Here is a 16,050-nt window from a genome sequence, read left to right on the forward strand (position 1 = left end):
CACTCATTTATTAGAGTTACTTTTCTGGGGTTTCTGCAATCTTATCAGTGTACTGCTTGTATCACTTGTGCTTCTATATGGAGCTGTATCGCTCCCTTCTGTAAGTCCTCACTCCCAGTGGTGCTACTTTGCAGGGCTTAGTTTCAATGGGGCTGGGTTCCTCCAGCTACTGAATCAGTTGAACACATACACACACATGCACAGGTTAACAGAGCACATCTGAGTGGGCAGGATTACTCAGCATTGCCAGGCTGATACTCTCATATGCCCCAGACTCAGCATTGGAACAGAGTACATCTGTGCCAGCTGGAAAAATTTACAGACTGACACCCTCATATGCCACAGCTCAGCACTTCCCAATCTCTTGTCCCAATCATCCTGATAGTAACTCCCTTGATGATCTGACCCCACAGGATTTTTGGGCTTTACAGGGGTCTTTGGCTTAAGTAAAAGAAACATTGCTGCAAAGCAAATAGGGGGGTCGAGGAGAAGAAAGAGTAAACATGGTGTGGAGAGAGAGCATGGCAACCAGCTTGACCATAAAAATTATTTTATTACCAGGTATATGAAACTTATGATAATACTAGTAGTAATAGCCATACAAGGAAAAAGAACAAAACAGTTACGGTATTGCACAACTTTAATTCAGTATTTTGGGAAATCTAGCTCAAATCTGATCAACAAAATTCAGATTTATAAAGTAATGCCTAGAGTAAGAGAGAGAGAGAGAGAGAGAGACTAAATCAAGTCTGAACCTTAGAAAGTGGGCTTAAACAGAAAGAGTGAGCAAGAGAGAGAGAGAGTTGAGGTCTCGCCACTCCGTGAAGCTTGAACCGGTCGAGGGTCCAGGTGTCTGCTGGAGCTTGCAGACAAGCTGTTCAGGTTCAAGTCCAGAGTGCTTGAGACGGGCAGAGCCCCCAGCACGATCAGTGGAGGTATTCCAGGCAGAAAAGGCGAAGGCGATGCCCCAGTGGAACTGGTGCAGCATTTGGATCCAAGCACCAGAACAGAAACTTGAGCTTGGGTAGGGGTTTTTGTAGGGAAACACCAGTGGTTCAAGGGAGAGCACTAGGTTTGTTTATGGGTAAATGATGGCTCAAGGGAGTATACTAGAGTTGTTTTGTTATGCTGGAAAATAGGAGCTGATCATTCCTGGCTACAAGCTGTTGGCACTGGATTTGGACCCAGCCCTCATACCTTTGTTCCAGGCGAGCACAACCCTCAGCCCGACCACAACACCTACCAGTTGATAATAGGAGACTTTATTGATACAGAGTGATAATAGAAAAATAACAGTACAAACGATCAAGCAATTCTATACCTACCAATCCTTGGGCTGTTATCAGAGTCAAAGTACATCTGGTCATGATGCAGGCTCCACTCTGAGGCGCTCTCTCTTAGGTGTCAGCAGTCTGGAGGTAGGATGCCGAGGCCCACAGCCCCCCTCCAGTAGGGTGCATGAGACAGGCTGCTGTTATGCCCTCAGTCCATGGTGGCCTCAGGGACCCTTCCCAGGGGACAGGGATGGGGACCCCTCTCAAGAAGCATGATGGAGAGAGAAAGGGAGGATGAGAAGGAACAGAGAGGAACTGCAAAGAGGGACATGGAGGGACTCTTGTTACTCTCAAGTCTCTGCCTTTGTATTCTTCTTCCCTCCTAATGACTCCTGACGACTCTTCTTCCATGGCCATCTCTGGTTGGCTATCTCTCTGTGGTCATACATTCACGTAACCCTCTGGGCCGTCTCCTAATTTGGTCTGTTCCCCCAAAACCGGAAGTCAGCCCCCCTGCTGCTCTGGGGCCTTGTAACTGGTGTCACTTATCTCAACTTATGGGACAGTATGGTACATACTTCCTTGGTTCCCAAGCTTTGTGTCCTTGTTGTGTTAGACAACCTGCCTTGAAGGATTTGAGCTGATGTTATGGCATGCCCCACTCAATTCTTAGGCTATGCCCATCCATTGGCCTTGTCATGCTAGTCAGCCCATCTGTTTTCAGGGCCATAATAAGCTCTGTGCATGCGTCTCCCAAGCTCTTTAGCAGTCTATTTAACCCCCACTGCCCATCTTGAATCCTTTTAATGCATATATCTATACCTATAAGCCAGTTCCCAAAAAACAGATCTTAAATCCCATTTTCAAGCCAACACGTGCAGCTGTTACTCTGAGAGACCTCACAATGTAAACAGGCAGATTCAATGTTTTGGGTGCTAATACAGGAGTCATCACTAGAATTGGTCTGACAAATGGTGATCTGGGTGTGTGCAGACATAGGTTGATTTGCATTTGGAGCAGAGATCCCTCATCATGCAGTGCTCCCCTGCTTCTCTGGTCCCAGAGTTCAGTGCAGTCCTTGCCTTGGAATCTCTGTTCTCCGCTCTGAATGCTAATGGAGGTGCCCCCTTGTCCCGTCTTCAATGCAAGTGAGACTAGGGGAGTTGCCTTACTCCTATCAACCTTGTCCGTAGGGGTTTAGGAGCATCTCCCACTGGATCTTCATTGCCTTTTGTAAGTCCTTCTTCTAATCAATCCTGGGGGGGGAGGGGGAGTTGGGGGGGAGTCCTTCATGAGTCAGACAGGCTGGGTACTGCACCTGGGTTCCCCAAGAACACAGCTGACAGGTAACACCTCCTTTAGCCAGCCAGAGGACGAAAAGTTACATTAGCCATAGTTTGTGCTCTCATCCCAACCCAGAACATGCTGCTGTACAGGCAGTCCTCGACTTGCAATGTTTCGAGTTACAGTGTTTCACACTTAGAACATTTATAAATTGACACCCTGTTTCAACTTTGTGATGTCAATTTCAACTTTACAACACTTGATCTGATATGACGCCATGCCAGCAAACAAGTTCACTGCATCGCTCATCGCCCTGGAGAACTTCTGTCCAGACTTCCTTGGACACTTTCTTTAAGAAAGCAGACAGGACTCCAGAAAAACTTGCAGCCAAGAACCCTTCAAAAAGCCCAACCAAGAGTCTTTCAAAAAGTCCAGCAAAGTCACCTCAAAGAAGTCCTTCCAAATCAATATGGTTGCTATTTACAATATACATAAATTAAGGTAGCTTTATTACTCATCTGTAATTGAGTACAAAATTCTGGGGTATCTTTGGTGACAAGAGGGTATCGGGCCTTGGTTCAGGAACCAATCCCCCATTTTATAACATTGTTTCTTATGAGAAAATTGGTTCCGAGTTGCAACATTTTGACTTGCAATATAATTGGTTCCTGAAAGCCGTGTCTTAAGTCCGAGGACTGCCTGTATTTAACACGGGAACTCTCGGGAGCTCTGGAAGTGAGGAGAGATAAGATAACTGTTGCGTGCTCAGGTGGTCTGAGTATTGTAACCATGATGATCCAGGGCATGTTTGAGAAGCAAGAGTTGTAATATTTTTTTACTGGATCCGGTATGTGATTGGGAGAAATATTAGGTTAGCTTTCAGGTACAAAATACGTTTTCTCAGGTCTAAGAAAGTAGCAGACATAGCCAGAGCTAACTACTAGGGGTATGTGAAGCGGGTCTATTCAATTTGGATTCAGATTCAGCCCCAATCAGGGACAGCGATTTGATTGGTTGATTTAGATCACTGTCCCTGATTCGAATTGGACATAGACACAGCTTTAAAAGTTTTTTCTACTTACCTTGAGGTAGCAGGTGCAGCTCATGATGATGGGGCACATGGAGCATCCCACAGGAATGCAGGAAGCCCTCCACATGCTCGGCGACAAACCCAAACATGGACCAGAAATACTTCTGATTCACTTCTGGTCCTATTGGGGAGCATGCTGGGGAGGGGTGCGATTGGCCATGGGGGAACCCTGGGTGGCCCCCCCCCCCAGGCCCAGGAGGCACCAGTTGCCAAGCCGGTGGGGGGGGGGGGCGGGTGGGCACAAGGGAGCTCCCCAGCTGACTTGGAAGTGGACCAGAATTGCTTCTGGTCTGCTGTCAAGCATGCTGGGGGCCCACCCGTGCTTCTATGGGACACTCCATGCACCCCAGCATCACAGCATTCACGAGCCCCTGCTACCTAGAGGTATGTAGAAAAAAACATTTAAAGCTATCTCTATGTCTGAATCTCCGAATCTTTCCAAATCTCTCTGAATCAATTTGGAGGGTTCTGATTCAATTCAGAGAGATTCAAGGGTCCTCTGATACTATTCAGATTCTAGATTTGGCCACCGATCGGGCCAAATCTCTGCCGAATCAAATCGAGGATTGAAGCTTCACACAACTCTACTAACTACCAAGTAGAGCAGTTACTTTGGGTTAATCCCATCATGTAAATCAATGTGGTCTTTAAGAAGGGAAGTGGACAGCAAACCTGTGGAGTGAAGAGAAATTAATGGAACTTCCTCATCCAACAGGGCTCCCATATTCAGTTTTTCTCTGAAAAAGACACAGATGTTCAGTTGCATTAAAACCAAAGATGGCTGCTATTCCCTTACTTGTCCATTGTATACAAACTACTTCCCCAACCAACCACAGACTTTTAATACTTCACACCAAGAGAGAAAAGGAGCTATGTTTCAAAGAGTAATGTCACCTTCTACCCATTCATGTGTTTCTTTCTTCTGCTTTTCCTTTAATAAATGTCTGCTCTGCTGCAAGACAGGTCTTTTAACAGTACAAAATATATTTAATATCCTTAAAAGTGAAATTTCTTCTTGCTTTCTTGAACCCTTGCACCTGTTTTGCCTTTGGCACTACGGTTTGGATAATGAGGTAATTTAACGGCTTTGAATGCTGACTCAAGGCTCTTTAATTGTTGGACTGGATGCATTTCCTGTACTTGTTTGACTTCGGTGGGCATGGGGAGAATGGGGGAGGGGTTAGAGATTTTTGTAAGAGGCCCTTTCTTCTTTCTATAGCTATTTTCATTGTTAGTTTGATATGTTCTTTTTTATCGTTTCAGTATAATATAAAATAGAGGAGGAACATGCCATGGTCAACAGGAGAAGGTATTAGACATGTCAGTACTGTTATGACAAGGATTTTGCTTGGGTGAAAGGGTTCCTCTAGGCTCCTTTTTTTCCTGCCACCCTAGAAAACTTTTCCACAGGAAGCTTGATTTTTCTCTACATATGACACAGTACATCCTGCAGATGAGTCATTTTTATTGGGTTCTAGAACAGATCAACTTCCAGGTAGTTTAGTGTGTATGGTGGTAATGATTTTGCATTTCTAAAATGTCTTTTAGCTGGGTATATCATTTTAGTGATAAACTAAGTGTAATGTTGCTAACTTGTGATATTCTCCTGGATCTTATTGTTAGAAATGCTTTATTTTTCATACACTTGACTGCTGGAGGGATTGACTTTCATTCAAAAAAAACAAAAACAAAAAAACAAAAGTAGGTTTGAAGCCCTCACAGTAGAAGAGAAAAATTAGAAAGCATGTTCTGAAAGTTCCCAAAAGACTCAAAGGCCAGAAGGCAAATGAAGTACCCAACATATATTAATATGTTTCTAAACATGGTAGATTCAAACTTATCTCATGATTTTTTGGGGCATGACTTACAATTTTTAAAGGCTTCTGTTTGGATTATTTTAAGGAAGTCTGCATACAATGGCATTTTGCAGGAACTGGCATGCAAGATGAGAAAAAAATCCAAGGCTAAGTCCACATAGGCTTGGGCTTTTCTTTGAGGCTGCTGCTGGGGAAAAAAATTCCCACCCCACCTATTCACTCTGCACGTCCCAAACCTGGAAATGTGATGGTGAAGATGCCCTAGGAGTGGCCTCTACCTCTGCACTCCCAGTAACCCATGTTGTAACTTTGATCAGTATTGATGAACTTCTAGCAGTCATATGTCTAGGCCCAGATTTCTCATCCGGTGATATAACCATTAGGCCACAAGCTTTTAGGAACAAAAAAAATGTAAAAAAATACATCAGGGATTAAGTCCATGATTTATAAAAAAGATGGAATGCAGGAGGATGACACTTCAGTGATCAAAATGCAAACCTTCTGTGGGCACCAGTGCAAATGTATGACTGACTAGTTTTGATTCTCATGTGCTGTGCTGTGCCAGAGAGATGGGACATTCGGGTTTTGCCTGGCTTTGGTATGGCTGCTGGTTTGTGTAGCTTCAAGACGAAAATGGGTGATGCATAGATTTCTGTGGGTGGCCATTAGTGTGTGGCTGCTGGCCACATCAGGGGGAAGAAGGCTGTTGAATTACAAGAAATAGCAATTAATATGGGAACAACATGCACTTGTTAGATAAGCAAGTCCCAAGAAATCACCGTGGTAGGAGAGCTGCTGTGTCTGTGTGCGTGAACACACGTAACTACAGAGTATCCTAGGCAAGGTTACAGACTTTCACCAGTATAAGTAGGGCCCTACTTGAATTGCAGTTTCAGTTTTCATGGAAGCTGTGAAACCAGCAGTTTCTGCAATCACCACAAAAAACAGCACCATTTAAAAAAAAAAATAGCAGTTTTAAAAAATAGCAGCATCTTTTAAGAAGCCCCCAAAAATAAAAGTTTACTGGAATACAAAGGAAGTGCAGTAATCCCTGCAGCCATAGAGCACAAGGTTTGAGAGAGAGCTACTGAGATGCTAAGCTAGTGACATATAGACACCAGTGAAGGCACCAGTCAGGCAAACAAGGGTTTCAGCACCATCTTTTAAGAAGCCAGATCCAATCCTGCAGCAATTCTGCAATCTGAAGGTGATGGGTGAAAGGAAATCTAAGAAAACTAAATACATTTCAGCTCAGGATCATGTAAGGCAGTTTCCCGTAGGATCCTTGCATGCAGATGGTGGTAAATTGTTTTTTTCATTGTGCAACATGGCTGGAGGTGTTGAGGAAGAACAGGATTGATCAGCATTTGGAATCTGAATTGCATGTAAAGTGAAAGGCTGCTGCAGAGGCAGAAGGTCAAGAAATAAGTGACTATGTCCTTGATCTTTAAAAGAACCATTGAATGCATTTTGACAAGAAAAGAGGCTACATTCGCGCTACTGGAGGCATTCACAGCCGCCAACATTCCTCTGGAGAAAATTGATAGCCCTAAATTATGGGACTACTTGAACAAACACGTGCCAAACGCTGGCAGTTTCCCATATGCAAACAAGCTTTGCCAGGATTATCTACCAGGAGTAATTGCTTTGCATGTTCAGTCTACAAAATCTGCATAGGCAGAATATGAATCAGTCTCAGTTGTAGCAGATGAAGCAACAGATACCCAAGATAACTATGTTCTGCAGATTTTATCTGTACCTGGGAGCTGGACAAACTGTGACCACTGTTTTTCAAACAGTGCTGGTTCACCTTGCGTCTGTCAATTTTTTCTACTGTGGCAAAAGCTGTAAGGAAGTCTGTTGTAAGCTACAGCTTAGAATTTAACAAGCATTTCTGTCTGATAATGCAATGTATATGTGCAAAACGTTCTCTGATGCGCTCCGTGGAATGATGCCTAATGCAAATTGTCACCTGCAAAGTACACATCCTTTCTTTAGTAAGTGACATCTGGTGCACATGGTTTCCTGATGTGGATAGCCTGGTTTCCTCTTTTAAAACACTTCAAACATTGTCCAGGTGGTAAGCTTCAATACCAGGAGTCCATTGCCAATCCAAGTGGGGATCTACATGCAACTGTCACTTCCACCAGAGCCAGTGCTTACAAGGTAGAATTCATGGTTTAATGAAGTTTGTTACCATACAAAAAATACGAAATCCTACCAGCAGTTTGTGTGCAAGGAGGTTGAAATCACACCTGGCACACTGTGCATGCTTAAACTACATGTCTGAAGACAGGGTGACACTGAAGATTAAGTTAAGTTTGTGGCTGAAAATGTGATCCAGTTCATGGAGCTTCTAATGTGGTTTGAAAGTCAGCAGACTTTGACCCACCCAGCATACAACAAGCTGATGGATTTGATGTGGCATCACAACAACTTTCAAATTGTCAACACAAAAACCGGTGAAGACAAGTACAGTTCCCGGCAATAGCTGCGAAGTTGAATCAGTACTACAGGTATGACTAGTCACTACCACTGTGGTTTAAATGACTGGCTGCCTCCATTTATAGTGCTGTTAGCATTTTTTTACTGCAACAGGTACCTTTTCTGAGTTTTGACCCTCAGCTACTGAAATCAATCCCTGGATGGCAGAAAGAGCACGACGAGGAACGTGCTGCTCGCATGAACTTTGACTATACCTTTGACTGACTGTGTTTTGGGAGTCTGTTCCTGATCAGTTTCCAAATCTCCGCAACTCGGCAAAATGCTGCCTTTCCATTCCAGCCAATTCAGTGGATGCAGAATATGCCAGCTCAGTGTATGGACAAGGGTTCACACTGCAGAGGTGGAGGATGTCAGTTGCAACTGCTGGTGAATGTTGCATGCTAGTGTTTAACAACTAACATGAATTGTTTCTATCATGGCTAGTATTATTTAGTATTGCTAAACTATTTGTAGAATGCTAATAATAAATTATGATAATATTACTTAAAATTTACTACACAATATGAATTGTATATTTGTAATATGTTTCAAGTTAGATTTAAATTTAATACTTAGAGTGGTAATTTATTTGATATTTCCATGGACTTTACTGTTTAATAATGCCATGGTTTTTGCCCCTCAGCCAATCAGCAGCAAGGAGCAGGGCTGCTGGGACACCTCAGCCAATCAGCAGCAAGCTACGAGCGGCCTGCAAAAATCCCTTTGTCTCTGCGATTTAGGTAGGTTCCTAGGTATTAAGTGATCAGAAACCAGTTTATATGTGTAACAGAATAGAAGTTGTGCACACACAGCTGGTCTATACCATAACAGAACAGAAGTTCAGCACATATGGACTGGTTTAAAAATGCCAGAACCTGATCTAAGATTTGCCCCCGCCCTCCCCTTGCCGAAGGGTAGAGATGTGTTCTGTTTCTTACCGATCTAAACTATGCCATTTACAGAAAGCCATGCAACTCTGACTGATTCCTCCTGGTGCTTTTTGAATGTCTACCTGGCCCTAGAGACACCACAGGACAGTAAGGAGGGATAACAACATCCAAGAACTAATTGCCTAACAGTTTTCCTTGCAGTGTACGTGAAAGTGGAAAGAGTTCTTATCCCAAATGAAATAGTTCTTCTGGGTTCTGGCTTATTTGCAGGTGGGAACGTTTTCAAAATACTGCTACACAAGCCATTAGTTTGGTTGTTCATAGGGTTTTTCCCTCAAGATCAGACTTTCCCAAACTCTAGCCATCTGTCTGAGAGGTTCTCCCACGTTCTTTATGTCCAGTTTGTGGAAGAAACCAGTTTATATATTGAATTCACATGCTGCCCTTTTCAAAAAAGGCGCCTGGCAGTGTACAGTAAGCAATAAAATATAGGAGGTGATGAATCAGTTGAGCCAAAGGAGCTCACACTTTCTTGGTTTCCTTCCCTTGTACCCCCTGCTCCCAGGCAGCAGGGTTTTTAGTCATCCTTGGCCACTCAAATCAGCAGAAGAAAATGGAAGGTGAGCAGCAGTGGTATTAACTCCCTGGTTTCCAAAGCTACACACAGCAGCTGCACTAGGTATAGCTCCCACCACTGCCATTAATGGGTTGTGTGGCCTGCAGGAAGCCCTTTGATTTGGATTCAGTACTAATTTTAGTCTCACAACATGAGACAGAATGGGTTTAAATGGTATTTTTCACCACATCTCAGTATGCTGTTATACTACTGACCCAGTATATTATGTAGTTTGCTTTCCTCTAACATCACAGTCAGAGGGAGGATACTGGACCTGATCTGATCCCGTCTTCCAAGTGTGTGTGGTTTTTTTCTATATATAAGTGCTGTTCCCTGGTGTTATGGAGTGATAGGTAGTAGGAATCCCTCAATTAAAAATGAAGCTGCTTTCTAATTTAAGCTTTATTTCCAACCTTGCAATGAACTTTGCCAAAAAAAGAACAAAACAAATCTCCTGCCATGTTATCTGCTACGTCCCAACAGAAGGTAGATCTTTCAAAAAGAATGTGAAAAAATGTTAAAAGAAGTTTTAAAGTTGTAGATTAAAAGTATGTCTGAATTATTGCACATTTTAATAAGTAATACAGAACATCAGCAGTATACTGCTAAAAAAGAGTAATACTAATGTTAATTAGAAGTTGTCATTTGGGCGCAGTGACATGAATTCCTGTCCTGTGTTTTACAAAAAACTACAACTCTTGGTTCCAAAATGATACCTTTTTATTAGACCAGCTGGGAAATCGCAAGAAAATTGTCCTTTTCTGCAAGCTTTCAGGATCAAAGTCTCTTTGTCAGGCTCTGGGAAAAGTATAAATGGTACATGGTGGTTAAAAGTCCCCATAGGTAGGAAATAAACTTCATTTTTGCACAGAGGGAGCTGAAGATGGAAGGCTGTCCCTCTGGGTCCATGACAGTGTCTTTGATGTAGCTCTTTGATATGTAGATCTGGTAGAATTCCTTCCCTGGAGGTGTCAGGTAGTAGGCAGGAAGGTAAAAAATCTTTCTTGTTGTTCTGCAATGAAAATTAAAATCCAAAATCAGCTGAAATTCAGCATTTTCCATGTTTCAGGGATGTACTTGGTAGCCGTGTTTGGTCTGAGACAAGAAGACATACAAAAAACTAGAACTAATGGTTCCAAAATGATACCTTTTACTAGACCAACTAGGAAATTGCAAGAAAATTGTGCTTGACTTGTCTGCTCTCAGCCCAGCCCTCTTTCCTATTGATATTACTGTGAATTCTCTCTGAGCTTCACCTTTCTACAAACTTGACTCTCTTCCCTTTCCCACTACAACCTCTGCCCTACCAATCCCCAGCCCTGGTCTGCTCCCATCACCTGCTGCTTCCACTCCTGTTTTTATACTGCAGAATGCCTTTGGGGGGAAAAAATCCCATAACCAAGCTGACTTCCTCCACTGTAAGAGCATTCACTCCTTTGGTTCCACCATTTATTCCACCAAAATAATTCTACTTCTCTAGCTTAATTGACACCCAAGTCCTCAATCCCATTCCATTTCATCTCCTGATTCTATCCCATATCCCCATCTCATCCCCACTCTTTCTCCTTCACTTCTCACTCTCCTCTAGCTTTTCTCCCTATAATACAAGCCTGTTTTAGTTTCTCCCTTCTTAGACGAAAGCCTTATCCTCAGCTTTACTTGCTTCTACAGCTACTGACCCATTTTCCTTCTCTCTCTTCTCTCTTGGCAAACATTCTTAATTTGTTATCGGAGTCCATCTCCTCCAGTTCCACTGTACACCTCTGGCATAGCTTCTACCCTTCTACCCTGCTTAAACGACAAGTCTCGAGAATCCCCCTCCTAGCAGTATTCCATCTGCATCCTACTTGACCTGGCACCCTCCTTCAAAACTGTTGACCATGGTCCAGTTGAAATCTTGGCCTGCCTTGTCTTCTCTGATTCTGTTATCTCCTGGTTTTCTTCACATTTCATTTATTGTTCCTTCATAATGATGACTGTGTACCTTTGGCCACATCTTACCTAAGCAAAGCCCATTGGCTTCAATATGACCAGGATTCAGCACCTTGAATGAGTTATTTATTTGTGAATGTCCCAGTGGGGCTGTAAATCAATCTCTTACTACATCAGTGTAATACAGATGACACAGTGCGTAAGTCCTATGACAGGAAACGAAGAGTTACAAATGTAATGTATTTCACACGGCTTAGGCTTCTTGGGGTAAAGAGACAACATAGGTTTTTGGTTTAATTAAACAAATAAAGTGTATGGAATAAACAATCTGCTTCTGATCAACATATCTATGGAGTATCTTATGGTGATGTTGTTCAGGTACTAGTTAGACTACATCTTAGCATTGGGTCATGTTGAGATTGTCCCCTTCTGAAAAGCCTGGATCCAGAGCAGAATGTGCAAGGTAAAATACAAGAGGAATGAAAGTTAAGATAGAAGGGTAACCCCAATGTGGGAGAGCTGGGAGAGGAAGCACCCTTCTTTTTCTTTTTTATTCCGCCCCCTGGAAGTTTTCTAATATACTGGTATTATCTCTCATGTTTATCAGGGGCCAATTTCTAGTCTCATGTACAGCAGAATAACTTGTTAGCTATTTCTTACTGGAATTTCACTAGGTCAGAATTTATTTCCCTATAGAGAAGGCTACTTTTTTTGCAAACAAGAAGGCAAGTCTTTAATTTCTTAAAGACCCTGTTGGTTATATCAACAATCTTGGAAAGAAATCAAACCTATGAAAAATTTTAAAACTGCTATTCTCTTTTCCAAGTTGCTGACTTGGGCTTTTGGTACCTCTGGGCAAGGTTTTGCTTCATGAATTTGTGCCACCCTATAACAAAAGATTACTGCAGTTCTTAGAATTTGGTGGAAAATATAGGGGAAATTAAACCCGTATGCTGCTCCCTGAGGCAAAGCTATATCCCTCCAGTTACCTTAAGTTCCTGATTTTTATAAACCACTTTTTTCTTGTTAAAATTAATGCCACATTTAAGTTAGATAAAGTCACATGTTATTTAGTCCTCAGTGGAGATGTCAAAATTCAACTGATTTACAGTGCAAAAAAGTAAAGAACCAGAGAGAGGGAGGGAGGAAGAAAGACTACTTGACATCACAGAATGGTCTTGTGATAGGGTAGTCTACTGTATTAGATGAGGACCATGGCTCCAAACAGCTCAAGGCTCTCTCTGTCTATATTGTATGAGTTGTTCCTCATAACTGAGGTTTTCATTGTCTTTTCCTGTGATTTGTTATTATTAAGAAAAGGCTTTTATTTGTCTAGAAAAAAAATGAATTTGGTATTTATGAAAAGAGCCAGGCTGGTGCATAGAGGAAGCTAAACAGTTAACACAGGTCCCTTCTCCCTCTCTCCCCAGGCCCCTGGCCTGGAAGAACCCCCTGGCAGAGGGAAGTTAACGCTGTATGGCTTCTCTCTTAATGCCGTATAAAGTTACGTGGCAGGGCCAGTGTAGGATGAGGGGAGGAGAGGCACAGAGGGAAAAGCTGTGGATTTCCTGCGCTTTTATACTATGTGTCTGTGATTTGAACAAGTCCTTTCACAGAGTATTTGACTAAATCAGGCAATGTGGGATGCAGGAGGGTCCCTGAGAGGGGCCTCGAAGGACCTGTCTCTATTCTGGTTCCCACTGACTTTCCTGTGCCTGTGTCTACCTCTACACATGCAAGAAAAGGCATGATTTGATCTGAAGTGAGATCCACACAGTTGCACCTCCTGCCATGCCACATGCATGGCAGGAGGTGCAATTGTGGGATCATGCATTAGCTCCAATCATGCCTTATTGCTGGCATTGGGGGCAGGGGAGGTAAATCCTGGGCTACCCCAGCGTCAGGAAGAAGCAGGTTTCCACAGCTGCTGAGGGCTCCCAGCAGCTGATGGGGCTCTGGGTCCCACCTGAGCTAAGAGCCCTGTTTGGGCTGGGGGTTTCATGCACCCCTGAGCCTTGAGGATCACGACAGCTGTGATCCTCAGGGCTCCTGGGTTACAGCCATGTAGAGGGGAGACCCTGCTATGTGTACACATTTAAACTCAATAGCAACCAGCTATAAAGTTAGTACACATTCTTGAAATCTAACTTTATAGCTAGTTGGAGCTTTTTATACTTTGCGAGTATAGAAGGGTTCAAGTTAATTGCACAATTAACCAGTTAATTGCATGATACTTGTAATGTATAGTTTTCCCTGCTATTCTTTATCTGTCCTGTATGTTCAGAATTCCCTGCTTTAAAGCTGTCCTAGGGTATGGACAGTGGGGTATTGCCTTCCATTGGACTACCTAGGGGCTTCTGTCATACAAATAAGAGGAAGTATCAGGTGCTAACACTTCTTCATTCTTTTTTTTTTTTAAACTGGAAGTGTTTTTACATGTGCTTCAGATCAGGGGGTGGGGGCAATGTTTTCATTAGAGCGGCTCTCGGAAGGTTCTCTAATTAAAATGCCCACCGCATCTCATGTATTCAGCATCCTGCATTTCGAAATGTCAGTGGGGGCACTTTAAAGCTTGTGGAACAAGCTACCATTTTGAAACATGGGGACACTGAATATGTAAGATGCTGCAGCACCCAGAGTGTTCGGATTAGAAAACTCCGGCAGACTTGATTAGTCTGTCAGTTAGTCTGTCAATTAGCAGACTCAGTTAGTATGTTCCAGTGCATTGCCATCAGAATGTGTCAGAGTACATGTGTAAGTGCCCAAACGGGCAAAATCATCTGTATTACATTACCAGCCCCTGGGCTATTCAGTCACTCTTAACTTTTAGTCTATTGACAGATTTTTTACTTGAATAACACCACCATGCCTGCAGACCATATGGCTTGTGGAAAGACTTCTGTCTTTGCCTACAAGTGAGCAGAATGTATTGTAGCCATTGTTACCATGAGCTTGTCATCATTGTTGCTTTTGGTCATGAAAGATCACTAGCCCTAATGGATTTTTCAATCATTTCCTTTCTAAATATTGCATGCTTTAAATCCAACTTTAGATTACGGTACTGTTGTGTTTTGAGATCTAGGTAACAAAGTTGTTCAACACAAGAAGTCATTCTGAGCGACTCCCCCGCCCTGAGCATGAAATCTGAAACTAATGTACCTGGTACAGTAATCTGTCTTTGTACTGCAGTGCCACTGCTCCCACTGGTACTGTGTGTGAATCCAGATGTTATTTCCTCTTCTTTCCTCCCATGAAAACCCTCACCTGACCATTGTCCTGATAATTTCTCACCTTTGCTAATGGAGCTTCTGACTTCACTGCTGTCCAGACTTGTCTGTAAAGCTGTTTCAAAATCATCTTCTCCTACTTGAAATTCCTGATTGGCTTTATTCTTTTCTTATCCTGGTCAGGCTTCTGACCTTCTCTTGCTAGACAGGTCTGTTTCTTCTTCTTCTCCTCTGTGTCTCGTTTTTTTCCCTCTTCTCTGACTCCGTCTGTGGCACCTGCCTTATTTCCTCTTGTATATCCTTCCCTCAGCTCCCCCTACATATTTTTAAACTCCCTTCTTGGCATCTCCTTAGTTCTGAATGATCTCCTTCTTGTAGTACATTTGTCTCTGGAGTTTAGTCCTTATTTGGCACATCAGTGTATATATGCCTGTGGTACATCACACTCTGGGACATAGGTTATGTCATCGTCTCTTTGTTCATTGTGGTTTGCCAGCGGTAGATGCTCTGGTCATCTTTCATCCGCAAATAAAATTGATCTCTTTGTAGACCCAAATACAGGTTTCTATTAGGCTGGTTGCTACAGCACATACCTGAAGCTGCATCTCCAAGAGCAGACTTGTATGTTAGTTGAAATAAATGCACCTTTCAGTATTGGAGCATATCTTCCTCATACTTAGCCCCTCCAAGCACCGCTCTTTCTGCATTCCTGTTTAGCTTCCAGCTCCTATCTCTCCTTCATTCCTACTCCTGCTGCTCTCAGCATGAACTTGATAATAATTCTCTCTGCTTTTATTTAAAGGCACAGACATGCTGGTCAGGGTAGAACATTGTCAGCTTGCAACAAGCAATAATAGAGATGCACATTTCAAAAGTCTGGAAGATCATGTTGGGGTTTATTACAAGCACCTGAATGTTTCAGTGCCAGGGTCTGTAAAACAGGTTCTCCTGTCAACGAACTTCCAGAACACGCTGCTTAAAGTCAAGTTAGAATTGCTTCAAATAATCCGTCTTATGATATCTTGGCTCTCTTAGTTCTACCGAGGAACACAAATGTGGAAGATTAAGGGTTAATATCCCCATCCAGTTATTATTTATCCATATATACAAAATAAACAAATATTTCAGTGTGAATTATCCTTATTTTAGAGTCAGGAAAATAAGCAGATGGAACTAAAACAAACCCTACATGACAGAGCACACAGACCACGCGTCTCCAGCCTGAATTCTGAGTGGATTGAACACAAAATGGCTGGACTCATTACCTGTAAAACAAAGGCATAGCAGTTACATAGCCAGAAAAGCATTTTAGAAGGCATTCTTAGCCTTTTTCCCCTCAAATCTTAAGTTCATTTGTCTAGCTCCAGTGTTCGTTAGAAGTAAAGAGCATGCCTACATGAAGAAAAATTCTGGTTGAAAGGCAGAACACTCCAGGT

At 42.7% G+C, this 16,050-nt stretch overlaps 1 long non-coding RNA gene across 1 annotated transcript in view; it reads left to right on the top strand.

Moving 5' to 3' along the window:
* Nucleotides 1–8,127: 8,127 nt before the first annotated feature.
* LOC149858140 (uncharacterized) overlaps nt 8,128–16,050 on the top strand; it is a 62,234-nt gene continuing 54,311 nt past the window's right edge. The window contains exons 1-2 of the long non-coding RNA XR_016443846.1: nt 8,128–8,336; nt 8,593–8,689. This is a non-coding gene — a long non-coding RNA (uncharacterized LOC149858140). The remainder of the gene's footprint in view (nt 8,337–8,592; nt 8,690–16,050) is intronic.

The sequence above is a fragment of the Crocodylus siamensis genome, chromosome 8 (genome assembly GCF_052110815.1).
Source record: "Crocodylus siamensis isolate JL-2025a chromosome 8, ASM5211081v1, whole genome shotgun sequence".
NCBI lineage: Eukaryota > Metazoa > Chordata > Crocodylia > Crocodylidae > Crocodylus > Crocodylus siamensis.